Below are 17,967 nucleotides of genomic sequence, written 5' to 3'. Positions count from 1 at the left end.
TGAAGCTTGGTGTTTGGCCTGTATGCGGATGAAGTGAAGATGCCTGCAGGGTAGCTGGCCCTTGGTCCGTTCGCAGAAATGTTTGGACCAGGATGCCGGGTGTTTGAACTTTCCCTCGAAGGTCAGGGGCGCAAAACTGCCCCCCAGGTGGATCTCGGCAGTTGGTGGACGTGCGAGTGTCCTGGTTGCTGTGGGGTTCGGCCCTGGCTCATGCTGGCTCCCCACCACTTCTCCTCTGGGCGTGTTCACCGGCCCTGTGGAGGCGTTTGGGCAGAAATCACGGGCACAGGCTTCTGGATTGGAGCGGCTCCGAGGTGTGAGTCGTATACAGACTGCTTGCGCCCTGGAGCCTGGTTCACGGGGGTGTGACCATTCATGTAAATGGTTTTGGGGTTGACATCCACAGGCACTGGGTAGAGCCTCCAGGTACGCCTATCCTGTGGAGGCCTCGGGCGACAGAATGACTTCGTCAACATCCCATCCAGGGCCCGGAAATTGCTGTAGGTGGGGGCGGTTGGCTCTGAGCAGAAGGAATGGCTGTCGGAGAGAAGGAGTCCTTGGCCTATTGCAGCGGCCCCGAGAGGGCCAAGATGACGTGGCCACTTTGGAAGCAGAGGTCTCGGGTCCTTTTCTGGATGGGCAGGCTTCTGTGGAATTGAGAGCAAAGCGTTCATTTTCAGGCCCTGGGATCCTTCGGCGGGCAAACAGGAAACAAAGGAAAGCAGACCAAGATACAGCCGCACACTCACACACATAGGCCGGCACACAGAAGCGCACATACAGACGGACACACACACACAGGCACGCACACACACAGCCAGAGGCATGCACACACTCACACACACACCCCCATCAAAATCCCATATGCCAAGTCCCCTCCCCTAGTGGGTTGAGACACGCATTGCTTGGTGTCCCAGGGAAAGAGGAAGGTTGTAATTGATTGCGGGCTTACCCACAGATAAAGGTGGGTTGGCATGAAGCTTGCTCTCTGAGAACCTGGGTCCACCTCTGAAGCGTGCATGTGATTTCTGTCCCCTTGCCAGGTGGGGTTGCCGGGCCAGGCTTGCCGTCCGCCAAGACAAGACGTCCTTCTCGTTTCCTGGCGACTGGTGGTGGCCGGAAGTCCCCCAAGTAGTGGCTTGGACCCAGGGTGCTGACCCTTCCCGGGGATCGCTCAGGATGACGGTACGCCTTCCCCTCCCCCACCCCAAGTCCTGGCGTTTGCTTTCGGGTTTTCTCTGACTGCCCGAAAGTTGGGCAGAAAAGCTCGACGGTGGCTGTTTCTCAGCGGCTTGCTGGCTCTGGTTTGCTCAGCTTGCTGGAGGTCTCCGAGCTCATTGGCTCCTCTGTGGAGCCTCCCAGCCTGCCATGTTGAGTTGTCCAGCCTGCCAGCACGTGCTCGGATCGATGATGACTCCCTCATATGCATTCCTTGGAAATCTGAACAAAATGAGTGAGAACTCACTACCGTCGTTCTCATCGAAACTGAGGTCCAGCACGTTGCCACCCCGGGGGCTAGGGCATAGTTAGGAGTGAGGTGCAGCTTGCCCTCGCTCACACTGCTGCAAACACCCCCCACGGTGCCAGCATTAGAGAGCCTCCCGTCTGAGGGTCGGTCGTGTGCAAGCATTCGTCGAGGCAGCTGGAATCGGAGGTCGTTGTTTGAGTGGCCGTTGTGGGATGTGACGGTGGCCAGCTGCTCTGCTGCTGGTCGAAGGGGGAGTGCCAAATTGGCCAAGGCCCTGTGAGCAGGTGGCATGCAAAAGTTGGTTTGAGGCAGCTTCACGCTATTTGGGGTGTGGCCCGAGGTCGAGTGTGTCTCAGAGCCAAGGAGAAGGGGTGTGGGAGTTTTATCCCACAGCAGCAGCAGTGGAGGCGTGTGCCACGCGTGTTCTGGACTTCCTTGGTCTTGGAGAGGACTCCTGAGTGCCCAGTGGCTATGTGGCGTTTCCCGGTGGGTGAAGTGCCGGGAGCAGGCTGAGGGACTGGGTGGCGGTGCTAGCCTTGCAGCTCCCTCCTGCACCCACTGCCCCCGTGTTGGTGCCAGGGCGCAAGCATGGGGCGTGCTGAGGACTCAGCGCTGCCTCCAAGCAACTGCGGTAGCTGATGGCCTGGACTGGAAGGGAAGGGTCCGCTGAGGTTAACGCTGGCGTGGTTTTGTGTGTTTTCCTGTGCCACGCTGTCGTCCTGTTGTTCCTCCTGCTGTGCTGGAAGTCTGAGGAATGTGTCTGTTTGAAGAGGGTCTGTCCCTAAAAGCCTAGGGAGGAAGGCTTTTCTGTTCCGTAGGGATGGGCAGTGCTAGCAGAGCCCTGAAGCCTTGGCTTGCTGACTCGTCCAAGAGACTCCCAAGAGGTGTCTTGCAGGAGCCTGAGAGAGATCCGCCGGCAGCCGGGGTCCAGATGACTGACAGAAACATGGCCTTTAGCCCCTTGGCCTCTTGGTCCATGAATGTGCAATGTGAAAGGGTTCCTTTAGGCGGGAGCCACGTTTCTGGCCCAGAGGGTCCCCTTCCCCATGGCATGTGTTGACATTTAGCCCTGCTAGTGCGTGGGCATGGCATATGTTTGCTGAGATCCTGGATGGGCTGCTGTGGACAGTCACCTCCTCATGTCGCCCAATTCAAAGATTCCTTTCCCGGGAGAGGTCTTCTGTGATTGGACTTTCTGTGGTCCTCATGAACGGGCCATTGGATCTGTGTGAGGCCCTTGGTGGAGTTACGGTGCGGAGAAGGGATCCGAGGCTGAGTGTCGTGGGGGTAGCTTCACCCACGTGGACATCCTTCCTGACAATCTCCGCTGAAGCTTGGTGTTTGGCCTGTATGCGGATGAAGTGAAGATGCCTGCAGGGTAGCTGGCCCTTGGTCCGTTCGCAGAAATGTTTGGACCAGGATGCCGGGTGTTTGAACTTTCCCTCGAAGGTCAGGGGCGCAAAACTGCCCCCCAGGTGGATCTCGGCAGTTGGTGGACGTGCGAGTGTCCTGGTTGCTGTGGGGTTCGGCCCTGGCTCATGCTGGCTCCCCACCACTTCTCCTCTGGGCGTGTTCACCGGCCCTGTGGAGGCGTTTGGGCAGAAATCACGGGCACAGGCTTCTGGATTGGAGCGGCTCCGAGGTGTGAGTCGTATACAGACTGCTTGCGCCCTGGAGCCTGGTTCACGGGGGTGTGACCATTCATGTAAATGGTTTTGGGGTTGACATCCACAGGCACTGGGTAGAGCCTCCAGGTACGCCTATCCTGTGGAGGCCTCGGGCGACAGAATGACTTCGTCAACATCCCATCCAGGGCCCGGAAATTGCTGTAGGTGGGGGCGGTTGGCTCTGAGCAGAAGGAATGGCTGTCGGAGAGAAGGAGTCCTTGGCCTATTGCAGCGGCCCCGAGAGGGCCAAGATGACGTGGCCACTTTGGAAGCAGAGGTCTCGGGTCCTTTTCTGGATGGGCAGGCTTCTGTGGAATTGAGAGCAAAGCGTTCATTTTCAGGCCCTGGGATCCTTCGGCGGGCAAACAGGAAACAAAGGAAAGCAGACCAAGATACAGCCGCACACTCACACACATAGGCCGGCACACAGAAGCGCACATACAGACGGACACACACACACAGGCACGCACACACACAGCCAGAGGCATGCACACACTCACACACACACCCCCATCAAAATCCCATATGCCAAGTCCCCTCCCCTAGTGGGTTGAGACACGCATTGCTTGGTGTCCCAGGGAAAGAGGAAGGTTGTAATTGATTGCGGGCTTACCCACAGATAAAGGTGGGTTGGCATGAAGCTTGCTCTCTGAGAACCTGGGTCCACCTCTGAAGCGTGCATGTGATTTCTGTCCCCTTGCCAGGTGGGGTTGCCGGGCCAGGCTTGCCGTCCGCCAAGACAAGACGTCCTTCTCGTTTCCTGGCGACTGGTGGTGGCCGGAAGTCCCCCAAGTAGTGGCTTGGACCCAGGGTGCTGACCCTTCCCGGGGATCGCTCAGGATGACGGTACGCCTTCCCCTCCCCCACCCCAAGTCCTGGCGTTTGCTTTCGGGTTTTCTCTGACTGCCCGAAAGTTGGGCAGAAAAGCTCGACGGTGGCTGTTTCTCAGCGGCTTGCTGGCTCTGGTTTGCTCAGCTTGCTGGAGGTCTCCGAGCTCATTGGCTCCTCTGTGGAGCCTCCCAGCCTGCCATGTTGAGTTGTCCAGCCTGCCAGCACGTGCTCGGATCGATGATGACTCCCTCATATGCATTCCTTGGAAATCTGAACAAAATGAGTGAGAACTCACTACCGTCGTTCTCATCGAAACTGAGGTCCAGCACGTTGCCACCCCGGGGGCTAGGGCATAGTTAGGAGTGAGGTGCAGCTTGCCCTTGCTCACACTGCTGCAAACACCCCCCACGGTGCCAGCATTAGAGAGCCTCCCGTCTGAGGGTCGGTCGTGTGCAAGCATTCGTCGAGGCAGCTGGAATCGGAGGTCGTTGTTTGAGTGGCCGTTGTGGGATGTGACGGTGGCCAGCTGCTCTGCTGCTGGTCGAAGGGGGAGTGCCAAATTGGCCAAGGCCCTGTGAGCAGGTGGCATGCAAAAGTTGGTTTGAGGCAGCTTCACGCTATTTGGGGTGTGGCCCGAGGTCGAGTGTGTCTCAGAGCCAAGGAGAAGGGGTGTGGGAGTTTTATCCCACAGCAGCAGCAGTGGAGGCGTGTGCCACGCGTGTTCTGGACTTCCTTGGTCTTGGAGAGGACTCCTGAGTGCCCAGTGGCTATGTGGCGTTTCCCGGTGGGTGAAGTGCCGGGAGCAGGCTGAGGGACTGGGTGGCGGTGCTAGCCTTGCAGCTCCCTCCTGCACCCACTGCCCCCGTGTTGGTGCCAGGGCGCAAGCATGGGGCGTGCTGAGGACTCAGCGCTGCCTCCAAGCAACTGCGGTAGCTGATGGCCTGGACCGGAAGGGAAGGGTCCGCTGAGGTTAACGCTGGCGTGGTTTTGTGTGTTTTCCTGTGCCACGCTGTCGTCCTGTTGTTCCTCCTGCTGTGCTGGAAGTCTGAGGAATGTGTCTGTTTGAAGAGGGTCTGTCCGTAAAAGCCTAGGGAGGAAGGCTTTTCTGTTCCGTAGGGATGGGCAGTGCTAGCAGAGCCCTGAAGGCTTAGCTTGCTGACTCATCCAAGAGACTCCCAAGAGGTGTCTTGCAGGAGCCTGAGAGAGATCCGCTGGCAGCCGGGGTCCAGATGACTGACAGAATCATGGCCTTTAGCACCTTGGCCTCTTGGTCCATGAATGTGCAATGTGAAAGGGTTCCTTTAGGCGGGAGCCACGTTTCTGGCCCAGAGGTTCCCCTTCCCCATGGCATGTGTTGACATTAACCCTGCTTGTGCGTGGGCATGGCATATGTTTGCTGAGATCCTGGATGGGCTGCTGTGGACAATCACCTCCTCATGTCGCCCAATTCAAAGATTCCTTTCCCGGGAGAGGTCTTCTGTGATTGGACTTTCTGTGGTCCTCATGAACGGGCCATTGGATCTGTGTGAGGCCCTTGGTGGAGTTACGGTGCGGAGAAGGCATCTGAGGTTGAGTGTCATGGAGGTAGCTTCACCCACGTGGACATCCTTCCTGACAATCTCCGCTGAAGCTTGGTGTTTGGCCTGTATGTGGATGAAGTGAAGATGCCTGCAGGGTAGCTGGCCCTTGGTCCGTTCGCACAAATGTTTGGACCAGGATGCCGGGTGTTTGAACTTTCCCTCGAAGGTCAGGGGCGCAAAACTGCCCCCCAGGTGGATCTCGGCAGTTGGTGGACGTGCGAGTGTCCTGGTTGCTGTGGGGTTCGGCCCTGGCTCATGCTGGCTCCCCACCACTTCTCCTCTGGGCGTGTTCACCGGCCCTGTGGAGGCGTTTGGGCAGAAATCACGGGCACAGGCTTCTGGATTGGAGCAGCTCCGAGGTGTGAGTCGTATACAGACTGCTTGCGCCCTGGAGCCTGGTTCACAGGGGTGTGACCATTCATGTAAATGGTTTTGGGGTTGACATCCACAGGCACTGGGTAGAGCCTCCAGGTACGCCTATCCTGTGGAGGCCTCGGGCGACAGAATGACTTCGTCAACATCCCATCCAGGGCCCGGAAATTGCTGTAGGTGGGGGCGGTTGGCTCTGAGCAGAAGGAATGGCTGTCGGAGAGAAGGAGTCCTTGGCCTATTGCAGCGGCCCCGAGAGGGCCAAGATGACGTGGCCACTTTGGAAGCAGAGGTCTCGGGTCCTTTTCTGGATGGGCAGGCTTCTGTGGAATTGAGAGCAAAGCGTTCATTTTCAGGCCCTGGGATCCTTCGGCGGGCAAACAGGAAACAAAGGAAAGCAGACCAAGATACAGCCGCACACTCACACACATAGGCCGGCACACAGAAGCGCACATACAGACGGACACACACACACAGGCACGCACACACACAGCCAGAGGCATGCACACACTCACACACACACCCCCATCAAAATCCCATATGCCAAGTCCCCTCCCCTAGTGGGTTGAGACACGCATTGCTTGGTGTCCCAGGGAAAGAGGAAGGTTGTAATTGATTGCGGGCTTACCCACAGATAAAGGTGGGTTGGCATGAAGCTTGCTCTCTGAGAACCTGGGTCCACCTCTGAAGCGTGCATGTGATTTCTGTCCCCTTGCCAGGTGGGGTTGCCGGGCCAGGCTTGCCGTCCGCCAAGACAAGACGTCCTTCTCGTTTCCTGGCGACTGGTGGTGGCCGGAAGTCCCCCAAGTAGTGGCTTGGACCCAGGGTGCTGACCCTTCCCGGGGATCGCTCAGGATGACGGTACGCCTTCCCCTCCCCCACCCCAAGTCCTGGCGTTTGCTTTCGGGTTTTCTCTGACTGCCCGAAAGTTGGGCAGAAAAGCTCGACGGTGGCTGTTTCTCAGCGGCTTGCTGGCTCTGGTTTGCTCAGCTTGCTGGAGGTCTCCGAGCTCATTGGCTCCTCTGTGGAGCCTCCCAGCCTGCCATGTTGAGTTGTCCAGCCTGCCAGCACGTGCTCGGATCGATGATGACTCCCTCATATGCATTCCTTGGAAATCTGAACAAAATGAGTGAGAACTCACTACCGTCGTTCTCATCGAAACTGAGGTCCAGCACGTTGCCACCCCGGGGGCTAGGGCATAGTTAGGAGTGAGGTGCAGCTTGCCCTCACTCACACTGCTGCAAACACCCCCCACGGTGCCAGCATTAGAGAGCCTCCCGTCTGAGGGTCGGTCGTGTGCAAGCATTCGTCGAGGCAGCTGGAATCGGAGGTCGTTGTTTGAGTGGCCGTTGTGGGATGTGACGGTGGCCAGCTGCTCTGCTGCTGGTCGAAGGGGGAGTGCCAAATTGGCCAAGGCCCTGTGAGCAGGTGGCATGCAAAAGTTGGTTTGAGGCAGCTTCACGCTATTTGGGGTGTGGCCCGAGGTCGAGTGTGTCTCAGAGCCAAGGAGAAGGGGTGTGGGAGTTTTATCCCACAGCAGCAGCAGTGGAGGCGTGTGCCACGCGTGTTCTGGACTTCCTTGGTCTTGGAGAGGACTCCTGAGTGCCCAGTGGCTATGTGGCGTTTCCCGGTGGGTGAAGTGCCGGGAGCAGGCTGAGGGACTGGGTGGCGGTGCTAGCCTTGCAGCTCCCTCCTGCACCCACTGCCCCCGTGTTGGTGCCAGGGCGCAAGCATGGGGCGTGCTGAGGACTCAGCGCTGCCTCCAAGCAACTGCGGTAGCTGATGGCCTGGACCGGAAGGGAAGGGTCCGCTGAGGTTAACGCTGGCGTGGTTTTGTGTGTTTTCCTGTACCACGCTGTCGTCCTGTTGTTCCTCCTGCTGTGCTGGAAGTCTGAGGAATGTGTCTGTTTGAAGAGGGTCTGTCCGTAAAAGCCTAGGGAGGAAGGCTTTTCTGTTCCGTAGGGATGGGCAGTGCTAGCAGAGCCCTGAAGCCTTGGCTTGCTGACTCGTCCAAGAGACTCCCAAGAGGTGTCTTGCAGGAGCCTGAGAGAGATCCGCCGGCAGCCGGGGTCCAGATGACTGACAGAAACATGGCCTTTAGCCCCTTGGCCTCTTGGTCCATGAATGTGCAATGTGAAAGGGTTCCTTTAGGCGGGAGCCACGTTTCTGGCCCAGAGGGTCCCCTTCCCCATGGCATGTGTTGACATTTAGCCCTGCTAGTGCGTGGGCATGGCATATGTTTGCTGAGATCCTGGATGGGCTGCTGTGGACAGTCACCTCCTCATGTCGCCCAATTCAAAGATTCCTTTCCCGGGAGAGGTCTTCTGTGATTGGACTTTCTGTGGTCCTCATGAACGGGCCATTGGATCTGTGTGAGGCCCTTGGTGGAGTTACGGTGCGGAGAAGGGATCCGAGGCTGAGTGTCGTGGGGGTAGCTTCACCCACGTGGACATCCTTCCTGACAATCTCCGCTGAAGCTTGGTGTTTGGCCTGTATGCGGATGAAGTGAAGATGCCTGCAGGGTAGCTGGCCCTTGGTCCGTTCGCACAAATGTTTGGACCAGGATGCCGGGTGTTTGAACTTTCCCTCGAAGGTCAGGGGCGCAAAACTGCCCCCCAGGTGGATCTCGGCAGTTGGTGGACGTGCGAGTGTCCTGGTTGCTGTGGGGTTCGGCCCTGGCTCATGCTGGCTCCCCACCACTTCTCCTCTGGGCGTGTTCACCGGCCCTGTGGAGGCGTTTGGGCAGAAATCACGGGCACAGGCTTCTGGATTGGAGCGGCTCCGAGGTGTGAGTCGTATACAGACTGCTTGCGCCCTGGAGCCTGGTTCACGGGGGTGTGACCATTCATGTAAATGGTTTTGGGGTTGACATCCACAGGCACTGGGTAGAGCCTCCAGGTACGCCTATCCTGTGGAGGCCTCGGGCAACAGAATGACTTCGTCAACATCCCATCCAGGGCCCGGAAATTGCTGTAGGTGGGGGCGGTTGGCTCTGAGCAGAAGGAATGGCTGTCGGAGAGAAGGAGTCCTTGGCCTATTGCAGCGGCCCCGAGAGGGCCAAGATGACGTGGCCACTTTGGAAGCAGAGGTCTCGGGTCCTTTTCTGGATGGGCAGGCTTCTGTGGAATTGAGAGCAAAGCGTTCATTTTCAGGCCCTGGGATCCTTCGGCGGGCAAACAGGAAACAAAGGAAAGCAGACCAAGATACAGCCGCACACTCACACACATAGGCCGGCACACAGAAGCGCACATACAGACGGACACACACACACAGGCACGCACACACACAGCCAGAGGCATGCACACACTCACACACACACCCCCATCAAAATCCCATATGCCAAGTCCCCTCCCCTAGTGGGTTGAGACACGCATTGCTTGGTGTCCCAGGGAAAGAGGAAGGTTGTAATTGATTGCGGGCTTACCCACAGATAAAGGTGGGTTGGCATGAAGCTTGCTCTCTGAGAACCTGGGTCCACCTCTGAAGCGTGCATGTGATTTCTGTCCCCTTGCCAGGTGGGGTTGCCGGGCCAGGCTTGCCGTCCGCCAAGACAAGACGTCCTTCTCGTTTCCTGGCGACTGGTGGTGGCCGGAAGTCCCCCAAGTAGTGGCTTGGACCCAGGGTGCTGACCCTTCCCGGGGATCGCTCAGGATGACGGTACGCCTTCCCCTCCCCCACCCCAAGTCCTGGCGTTTGCTTTCGGGTTTTCTCTGACTGCCCGAAAGTTGGGCAGAAAAGCTCGACGGTGGCTGTTTCTCAGCGGCTTGCTGGCTCTGGTTTGCTCAGCTTGCTGGAGGTCTCCGAGCTCATTGGCTCCTCTGTGGAGCCTCCCAGCCTGCCATGTTGAGTTGTCCAGCCTGCCAGCACGTGCTCGGATCGATGATGACTCCCTCATATGCATTCCTTGGAAATCTGAACAAAATGAGTGAGAACTCACTACCGTCGTTCTCATCGAAACTGAGGTCCAGCACGTTGCCACCCCGGGGGCTAGGGCATAGTTAGGAGTGAGGTGCAGCTTGCCCTCACTCACACTGCTGCAAACACCCCCCACGGTGCCAGCATTAGAGAGCCTCCCGTCTGAGGGTCGGTCGTGTGCAAGCATTCGTCGAGGCAGCTGGAATCGGAGGTCGTTGTTTGAGTGGCCGTTGTGGGATGTGACGGTGGCCAGCTGCTCTGCTGCTGGTCGAAGGGGGAGTGCCAAATTGGCCAAGGCCCTGTGAGCAGGTGGCATGCAAAAGTTGGTTTGAGGCAGCTTCACGCTATTTGGGGTGTGGCCCGAGGTCGAGTGTGTCTCAGAGCCAAGGAGAAGGGGTGTGGGAGTTTTATCCCACAGCAGCAGCAGTGGAGGCGTGTGCCACGCGTGTTCTGGACTTCCTTGGTCTTGGAGAGGACTCCTGAGTGCCCAGTGGCTATGTGGCGTTTCCCGGTGGGTGAAGTGCCGGGAGCAGGCTGAGGGACTGGGTGGCGGTGCTAGCCTTGCAGCTCCCTCCTGCACCCACTGCCCCCGTGTTGGTGCCAGGGCGCAAGCATGGGGCGTGCTGAGGACTCAGCGCTGCCTCCAAGCAACTGCGGTAGCTGATGGCCTGGACCGGAAGGGAAGGGTCCGCTGAGGTTAACGCTGGCGTGGTTTTGTGTGTTTTCCTGTGCCACGCTGTCGTCCTGTTGTTCCTCCTGCTGTGCTGGAAGTCTGAGGAATGTGTCTGTTTGAAGAGGGTCTGTCCGTAAAAGCCTAGGGAGGAAGGCTTTTCTGTTCCGTAGGGATGGGCAGTGCTAGCAGAGCCCTGAAGCCTTGGCTTGCTGACTCGTCCAAGAGACTCCCAAGAGGTGTCTTGCAGGAGCCTGAGAGAGATCCGCCGGCAGCCGGGGTCCAGATGACTGACAGAAACATGGCCTTTAGCCCCTTGGCCTCTTGGTCCATGAATGTGCAATGTGAAAGGGTTCCTTTAGGCGGGAGCCACGTTTCTGGCCCAGAGGGTCCCCTTCCCCATGGCATGTGTTGACATTTAGCCCTGCTAGTGCGTGGGCATGGCATATGTTTGCTGAGATCCTGGATGGGCTGCTGTGGACAGTCACCTCCTCATTTCGCCCAATTCAAAGATTCCTTTCCCGGGAGAGGTCTTCTGTGATTGGACTTTCTGTGGTCCTCATGAACGGGCCATTGGATCTGTGTGAGGCCCTTGGTGGAGTTACGGTGCGGAGAAGGGATCCGAGGTTGAGTGTCGTGGGGGTAGCTTCACCCACGTGGACATCCTTCCTGACAATCTCCGCTGAAGCTTGGTGTTTGGCCTGTATGCGGATGAAGTGAAGATGCCTGCAGGGTAGCTGGCCCTTGGTCCGTTCGCACAAATGTTTGGACCAGGATGCCGGGTGTTTGAACTTTCCCTCGAAGGTCAGGGGCGCAAAACTGCCCCCCAGGTGGATCTCGGCAGTTGGTGGACGTGCGAGTGTCCTGGTTGCTGTGGGGTTCGGCCCTGGCTCATGCTGGCTCCCCACCACTTCTCCTCTGGGCGTGTTCACCGGCCCTGTGGAGGCGTTTGGGCAGAAATCACGGGCACAGGCTTCTGGATTGGAGCGGCTCCGAGGTGTGAGTCGTATACAGACTGCTTGCGCCCTGGAGCCTGGTTCACAGGGGTGTGACCATTCATGTAAATGGTTTTGGGGTTGACATCCACAGGCACTGGGTAGAGCCTCCAGGTACGCCTATCCTGTGGAGGCCTCGGGCGACAGAATGACTTCGTCAACATCCCATCCAGGGCCCGGAAATTGCTGTAGGTGGGGGCGGTTGGCTCTGAGCAGAAGGAATGGCTGTCGGAGAGAAGGAGTCCTTGGCCTATTGCAGCGGCCCCGAGAGGGCCAAGATGACGTGGCCACTTTGGAAGCAGAGGTCTCGGGTCCTTTTCTGGATGGGCAGGCTTCTGTGGAATTGAGAGCAAAGCGTTCATTTTCAGGCCCTGGGATCCTTCGGCGGGCAAACAGGAAACAAAGGAAAGCAGACCAAGATACAGCCGCACACTCACACACATAGGCCGGCACACAGAAGCGCACATACAGACGGACACACACACACAGGCACGCACACACACAGCCAGAGGCATGCACACACTCACACACACACCCCCATCAAAATCCCATATGCCAAGTCCCCTCCCCTAGTGGGTTGAGACACGCATTGCTTGGTGTCCCAGGGAAAGAGGAAGGTTGTAATTGATTGCGGGCTTACCCACAGATAAAGGTGGGTTGGCATGAAGCTTGCTCTCTGAGAACCTGGGTCCACCTCTGAAGCGTGCATGTGATTTCTGTCCCCTTGCCAGGTGGGGTTGCCGGGCCAGGCTTGCCGTCCGCCAAGACAAGACGTCCTTCTCGTTTCCTGGTGACTGGTGGTGGCCGGAAGTCCCCCAAGTAGTGGCTTGGACCCAGGGTGCTGACCCTTCCCGGGGATCGCTCAGGATGACGGTACGCCTTCCCCTCCCCCACCCCAAGTCCTGGCGTTTGCTTTCGGGTTTTCTCTGACTGCCCGAAAGTTGGGCAGAAAAGCTCGACGGTGGCTGTTTCTCAGCGGCTTGCTGGCTCTGGTTTGCTCAGCTTGCTGGAGGTCTCCGAGCTCATTGGCTCCTCTGTGGAGCCTCCCAGCCTGCCATGTTGAGTTGTCCAGCCTGCCAGCACGTGCTCGGATCGATGATGACTCCCTCATATGCATTCCTTGGAAATCTGAACAAAATGAGTGAGAACTCACTACCGTCGTTCTCATCGAAACTGAGGTCCAGCACGTTGCCACCCCGGGGGCTAGGGCATAGTTAGGAGTGAGGTGCAGCTTGCCCTCGCTCACACTGCTGCAAACACCCCCCACGGTGCCAGCATTAGAGAGCCTCCCGTCTGAGGGTCGGTCGTGTGCAAGCATTCGTCGAGGCAGCTGGAATCGGAGGTCGTTGTTTGAGTGGCCGTTGTGGGATGTGACGGTGGCCAGCTGCTCTGCTGCTGGTCGAAGGGGGAGTGCCAAATTGGCCAAGGCCCTGTGAGCAGGTGGCATGCAAAAGTTGGTTTGAGGCAGCTTCACGCTATTTGGGGTGTGGCCCGAGGTCGAGTGTGTCTCAGAGCCAAGGAGAAGGGGTGTGGGAGTTTTATCCCACAGCAGCAGCAGTGGAGGCGTGTGCCACGCGTGTTCTGGACTTCCTTGGTCTTGGAGAGGACTCCTGAGTGCCCAGTGGCTATGTGGCGTTTCCCGGTGGGTGAAGTGCCGGGAGCAGGCTGAGGGACTGGGTGGTGGTGCTAGCCTTGCAGCTCCCTCCTGCACCCACTGCCCCCGTGTTGGTGCCAGGGCGCAAGCATGGGGCGTGCTGAGGACTCAGCGCTGCCTCCAAGCAACTGCGGTAGCTGATGGCCTGGACCGGAAGGGAAGGGTCCGCTGAGATTAACGCTGGTGTGGTTTTGTGTGTTTTCCTGTGCCACGCTGTCGTCCTGTTGTTCATCCTGCTGTGCTGGAAGTCTGAGGAATGTGTCTGTTTGAAGAGGGTCTGTCCATAAAAGCCTAGGGAGGAAGGCTTTTCTGTTCCGTAGGGATGGGCAGTGCTAGCAGAGCCCTGAAGGCTTAGCTTGCTGACTCATCCAAGAGACTCCCAAGAGGTGTCTTGCAGGAGCCTGAGAGAGATCCGCTGGCAGCCGGGGTCCAGATGACTGACAGAATCATGGCCTTTAGCACCTTGGCCTCTTGGTCCATGAATGTGCAATGTGAAAGGGTTCCTTTAGGCGGGAGCCACGTTTCTGGCCCAGAGGGTCCCCTTCCCCATGGCATGTGTTGACATTAACCCTGCTTGTGCGTGGGCATGGCATATGTTTGCTGAGATCCTGGATGGGCTGCTGTGGACAATCACCTCCTCATGTCGCCCAATTCAAAGATTCCTTTCCCGGGAGAGGTCTTCTGTGATTGGACTTTCTGTGGTCCTCATGAACGGGCCATTGGATCTGTGTGAGGCCCTTGGTGGAGTTACGGTGCGGAGAAGGCATCTGAGGTTGAGTGTCATGGAGGTAGCTTCACCCACGTGGACATCCTTCCTGACAATCTCCGCTGAAGCTTGGTGTTTGGCCTGTATGTGGATGAAGTGAAGATGCCTGCAGGGTAGCTGGCCCTTGGTCCGTTCGCACAAATGTTTGGACCAGGATGCCGGGTGTTTGAACTTTCCCTCGAAGGTCAGGGGCGCAAAACTGCCCCCCAGGTGGATCTCGGCAGTTGGTGGACGTGCGAGTGTCCTGGTTGCTGTGGGGTTCGGCCCTGGCTCATGCTGGCTCCCCACCACTTCTCCTCTGGGCGTGTTCACCGGCCCTGTGGAGGCGTTTGGGCAGAAATCACGGGCACAGGCTTCTGGATTGGAGCGGCTCCGAGGTGTGAGTCGTATACAGACTGCTTGCGCCCTGGAGCCTGGTTCACAGGGGTGTGACCATTCATGTAAATGGTTTTGGGGTTGACATCCACAGGCACTGGGTAGAGCCTCCAGGTACGCCTATCCTGTGGAGGCCTCGGGCGACAGAATGACTTCGTCAACATCCCATCCAGGGCCCGGAAATTGCTGTAGGTGGGGGCGGTTGGCTCTGAGCAGAAGGAATGGCTGTCGGAGAGAAGGAGTCCTTGGCCTATTGCAGCGGCCCCGAGAGGGCCAAGATGACGTGGCCACTTTGGAAGCAGAGGTCTCGGGTCCTTTTCTGGATGGGCAGGCTTCTGTGGAATTGAGAGCAAAGCGTTCATTTTCAGGCCCTGGGATCCTTCGGCGGGCAAACAGGAAACAAAGGAAAGCAGACCAAGATACAGCCGCACACTCACACACATAGGCCGGCACACAGAAGCGCACATACAGACGGACACACACACACAGGCACGCACACACACAGCCAGAGGCATGCACACACTCACACACACACCCCCATCAAAATCCCATATGCCAAGTCCCCTCCCCTAGTGGGTTGAGACACGCATTGCTTGGTGTCCCAGGGAAAGAGGAAGGTTGTAATTGATTGCGGGCTTACCCACAGATAAAGGTGGGTTGGCATGAAGCTTGCTCTCTGAGAACCTGGGTCCACCTCTGAAGCGTGCATGTGATTTCTGTCCCCTTGCCAGGTGGGGTTGCCGGGCCAGGCTTGCCGTCCGCCAAGACAAGACGTCCTTCTCGTTTCCTGGTGACTGGTGGTGGCCGGAAGTCCCCCAAGTAGTGGCTTGGACCCAGGGTGCTGACCCTTCCCGGGGATCGCTCAGGATGACGGTACGCCTTCCCCTCCCCCACCCCAAGTCCTGGCGTTTGCTTTCGGGTTTTCTCTGACTGCCCGAAAGTTGGGCAGAAAAGCTCGACGGTGGCTGTTTCTCAGCGGCTTGCTGGCTCTGGTTTGCTCAGCTTGCTGGAGGTCTCCGAGCTCATTGGCTCCTCTGTGGAGCCTCCCAGCCTGCCATGTTGAGTTGTCCAGCCTGCCAGCACGTGCTCGGATCGATGATGACTCCCTCATATGCATTCCTTGGAAATCTGAACAAAATGAGTGAGAACTCACTACCGTCGTTCTCATCGAAACTGAGGTCCAGCACGTTGCCACCCCGGGGGCTAGGGCATAGTTAGGAGTGAGGTGCAGCTTGCCCTCGCTCACACTGCTGCAAACACCCCCCACGGTGCCAGCATTAGAGAGCCTCCCGTCTGAGGGTCGGTCGTGTGCAAGCATTCGTCGAGGCAGCTGGAATCGGAGGTCGTTGTTTGAGTGGCCGTTGTGGGATGTGACGGTGGCCAGCTGCTCTGCTGCTGGTCGAAGGGGGAGTGCCAAATTGGCCAAGGCCCTGTGAGCAGGTGGCATGCAAAAGTTGGTTTGAGGCAGCTTCACGCTATTTGGGGTGTGGCCCGAGGTCGAGTGTGTCTCAGAGCCAAGGAGAAGGGGTGTGGGAGTTTTATCCCACAGCAGCAGCAGTGGAGGCGTGTGCCACGCGTGTTCTGGACTTCCTTGGTCTTGGAGAGGACTCCTGAGTGCCCAGTGGCTATGTGGCGTTTCCCGGTGGGTGAAGTGCCGGGAGCAGGCTGAGGGACTGGGTGGCGGTGCTAGCCTTGCAGCTCCCTCCTGCACCCACTGCCCCCGTGTTGGTGCCAGGGCGCAAGCATGGGGCGTGCTGAGGACTCAGCGCTGCCTCCAAGCAACTGCGGTAGCTGATGGCCTGGACCGGAAGGGAAGGGTCCGCTGAGGTTAACGCTGGCGTGGTTTTGTGTGTTTTCCTGTGCCACGCTGTCATCCTGTTGTTCCTCCTGCTGTGCTGGAAGTCTGAGGAATGTGTCTGTTTGAAGAGGGTCTGTCCGTAAAAGCCTAGGGAGGAAGGCTTTTCTGTTCCGTAGGGATGGGCAGTGCTAGCAGAGCCCTGAAGGCTTAGCTTGCTGACTCATCCAAGAGACTCCCAAGAGGTGTCTTGCAGGAGCCTGAGAGAGATCCGCTGGCAGCCGGGGTCCAGATGACTGACAGAATCATGGCCTTTAGCACCTTGGCCTCTTGGTCCATGAATGTGCAATGTGAAAGGGTTCCTTTAGGCGGGAGCCACGTTTCTGGCCCAGAGGGTCCCCTTCCCCATGGCATGTGTTGACATTAACCCTGCTTGTGCGTGGGCATGGCATATGTTTGCTGAGATCCTGGATGGGCTGCTGTGGACAATCACCTCCTCATGTCGCCCAATTCAAAGATTCCTTTCCCGGGAGAGGTCTTCTGTGATTGGACTTTCTGTGGTCCTCATGAACGGGCCATTGGATCTGTGTGAGGCCCTTGGTGGAGTTACGGTGCGGAGAAGGCATCTGAGGTTGAGTGTCATGGAGGTAGCTTCACCCACGTGGACATCCTTCCTGACAATCTCCGCTGAAGCTTGGTGTTTGGCCTGTATGTGGATGAAGTGAAGATGCCTGCAGGGTAGCTGGCCCTTGGTCCGTTCGCACAAATGTTTGGACCAGGATGCCGGGTGTTTGAACTTTCCCTCGAAGGTCAGGGGCGCAAAACTGCCCCCCAGGTGGATCTCGGCAGTTGGTGGACGTGCGAGTGTCCTGGTTGCTGTGGGGTTCGGCCCTGGCTCATGCTGGCTCCCCACCACTTCTCCTCTGGGCGTGTTCACCGGCCCTGTGGAGGCGTTTGGGCAGAAATCACGGGCACAGGCTTCTGGATTGGAGCGGCTCCGAGGTGTGAGTCGTATACAGACTGCTTGCGCCCTGGAGCCTGGTTCACAGGGGTGTGACCATTCATGTAAATGGTTTTGGGGTTGACATCCACAGGCACTGGGTAGAGCCTCCAGGTACGCCTATCCTGTGGAGGCCTCGGGCGACAGAATGACTTCGTCAACATCCCATCCAGGGCCCGGAAATTGCTGTAGGTGGGGGCGGTTGGCTCTGAGCAGAAGGAATGGCTGTCGGAGAGAAGGAGTCCTTGGCCTATTGCAGCGGCCCCGAGAGGGCCAAGATGACGTGGCCACTTTGGAAGCAGAGGTCTCGGGTCCTTTTCTGGATGGGCAGGCTTCTGTGGAATTGAGAGCAAAGCGTTCATTTTCAGGCCCTGGGATCCTTCGGCGGGCAAACAGGAAACAAAGGAAAGCAGACCAAGATACAGCCGCACACTCACACACATAGGCCGGCACACAGAAGCGCACATACAGACGGACACACACACACAGGCACGCACACACACAGCCAGAGGCATGCACACACTCACACACACACCCCCATCAAAATCCCATATGCCAAGTCCCCTCCCCTAGTGGGTTGAGACACGCATTGCTTGGTGTCCCAGGGAAAGAGGAAGGTTGTAATTGATTGCGGGCTTACCCACAGATAAAGGTGGGTTGGCATGAAGCTTGCTCTCTGAGAACCTGGGTCCACCTCTGAAGCGTGCATGTGATTTCTGTCCCCTTGCCAGGTGGGGTTGCCGGGCCAGGCTTGCCGTCCGCCAAGACAAGACGTCCTTCTCGTTTCCTGGCGACTGGTGGTGGCCGGAAGTCCCCCAAGTAGTGGCTTGGACCCAGGGTGCTGACCCTTCCCGGGGATCGCTCAGGATGACGGTACGCCTT

The 17,967-nt window shown here is 58.0% G+C and overlaps 6 non-coding genes across 6 annotated transcripts; all 6 read left to right on the top strand.

Annotated features, from left to right (window-relative positions):
• The first annotated feature begins 1,401 nt into the window (after positions 1-1,401).
• Positions 1,402-1,494, top strand: LOC140689945 (small nucleolar RNA SNORD116). The gene has a single exon (XR_012065092.1). It is a non-coding gene; the product is annotated as a small nucleolar RNA SNORD116 (small nucleolar RNA).
• A 2,703-nt stretch (positions 1,495-4,197) lies between these two features.
• Positions 4,198-4,290, top strand: LOC140689944 (small nucleolar RNA SNORD116). Its single transcript, XR_012065091.1, has one exon. It is a non-coding gene; the product is annotated as a small nucleolar RNA SNORD116 (small nucleolar RNA).
• A 2,702-nt stretch (positions 4,291-6,992) lies between these two features.
• Positions 6,993-7,085, top strand: LOC140689943 (small nucleolar RNA SNORD116). Its single transcript, XR_012065090.1, has one exon. It is a non-coding gene; the product is annotated as a small nucleolar RNA SNORD116 (small nucleolar RNA).
• A 2,703-nt stretch (positions 7,086-9,788) lies between these two features.
• LOC140689942 (small nucleolar RNA SNORD116) lies at positions 9,789-9,881 on the top strand. Its single transcript, XR_012065089.1, has one exon. It is a non-coding gene; the product is annotated as a small nucleolar RNA SNORD116 (small nucleolar RNA).
• A 2,703-nt stretch (positions 9,882-12,584) lies between these two features.
• On the top strand, positions 12,585-12,677 carry LOC140689941 (small nucleolar RNA SNORD116). The gene has a single exon (XR_012065088.1). It is a non-coding gene; the product is annotated as a small nucleolar RNA SNORD116 (small nucleolar RNA).
• Positions 12,678-15,379: 2,702 nt separating this feature from the next.
• LOC140689940 (small nucleolar RNA SNORD116) lies at positions 15,380-15,472 on the top strand. Its single transcript, XR_012065087.1, has one exon. It is a non-coding gene; the product is annotated as a small nucleolar RNA SNORD116 (small nucleolar RNA).
• The last annotated feature ends 2,495 nt before the right edge of the window (positions 15,473-17,967 follow it).

This window comes from Vicugna pacos, chromosome 27 (assembly GCF_048564905.1).
Source record: "Vicugna pacos chromosome 27, VicPac4, whole genome shotgun sequence".
Taxonomy (NCBI): Eukaryota; Metazoa; Chordata; class Mammalia; order Artiodactyla; family Camelidae; genus Vicugna; species Vicugna pacos.
This window is presented reverse-complemented; position numbering and strand designations above follow the sequence as displayed.